The sequence below is a fragment of the Myotis davidii genome, unplaced genomic scaffold, assembly GCF_000327345.1.
Source record: "Myotis davidii unplaced genomic scaffold, ASM32734v1 scaffold143, whole genome shotgun sequence".
Classification (NCBI taxonomy): Eukaryota; Metazoa; Chordata; class Mammalia; order Chiroptera; family Vespertilionidae; genus Myotis; species Myotis davidii.
In genome coordinates this window covers 8,729,009-8,730,241 of record NW_006294876.1, presented here as the reverse complement: position 1 = coordinate 8,730,241, position 1,233 = coordinate 8,729,009, and the positions used below count along the sequence as shown (strand labels likewise).

Here is a 1,233-nt window from a genome sequence, read left to right as displayed (position 1 = left end):
TGCAGGCCCAGGGGGCAACCTGGCCTGCACCCCCGGATATGCAATCTCGAAGGGAGGGGCGGGGCCACAGGCACAGCTGCACCTGGGGGACCGGGTGCAGCTGTGTCTGCGGCCCTGGATCTGCAATCGCGAAAGGAGGGGTGGGGCAGCAGGCACGGTAGCACCCTGGGCACCGGGTGCAGCCATGCCCGTGGCCCTCTGATCTGCCATGCGAAGGGAGGGGCGGGGCCACAGGCACAGCGGCACCTTGGGCATCTGGTGCAGCCATGCCTGCGGCCCCCAGATCTGCAATCGAGAAGGGAGGGGCAGGGTACCAGGCATGGCACCGGGTGCAGGCCAAGGGTGCAGCCTGCCTGCGGCCCTCTGATCTGAGATGCGAAGGGAGGGGCGGGGCCACAGGCATGGCGGCACCCAGGGCACCCGGTGCTGAGGTGCTTGTGGTCCCCTGATCTGAGATCGGGAAGTGAGGGGCGGCCCCGGATCTGCAATCGCAAAGGGAGGGGCGGGGCAGCAGGCATGGCAGCACCCTGGGCACCCCAGCACCTGACATGCAAAGGTCGGGGATGACATGACTTTTCCCCACCACACCTGCAAATACCCTGGGGAAGGCATCACTGAGGAGCTCACAACAGCTCTCTTACTTGGCAAGGAAGAAAACAGTTGGCAACGGAAACAATCCCTTACATCAAAGTTAAGGTCCCTCTGAGTAAAAAGGAGTATTTCCAATGTAAAGGAGGGAGCAGGCTAAAATAATAAGTTCTCATGACTTCCATTGAAGTTTGAGCATATGACAGAGTCAAAACGAACATACAAATTAAAACAGTGGACATTCAAATGACCTGAATCAACTGTCACTGTTTGTTCCAATAGCAGCAATGCTTATGTGATAATACAGTTTAACAGACATACAAAAAAATATATAAGTGACAGATTTTCCCAAGGAACTCTGAATTATTACCTTTCCCTCTAACTTTCTTCAAATTAAGAGAATCTATGGAGTTCCCTATACTGCACAAGTTTTAATGAAAGAAAATAAGACTTTCTAAGAGCATCAAATACATGTTTTGTTATTTACAAACATATATACTCCTCTCTCTCTCTCTCTCACTCACTCTCTCTCTCTCTCAAATATATTCTTACTGATTCAGAGAGGAAGGGAGAGGGAGAGAGGTAGAAACATCAATGATGAGAGAATCATTGATCGGCTGCCTCCTACACGCCCTGTCCTGGGGA

General features: G+C 52.6%; 1 protein-coding gene across 5 annotated transcripts in view; it reads right to left on the bottom strand.

Moving 5' to 3' along the window:
- Window positions 1-1,233, bottom strand: part of LOC102767128 (chromosome unknown open reading frame, human C5orf34) — a 22,638-nt gene that overhangs the window by 10,147 nt on the left and 11,258 nt on the right. The window lies entirely within an intron of this gene.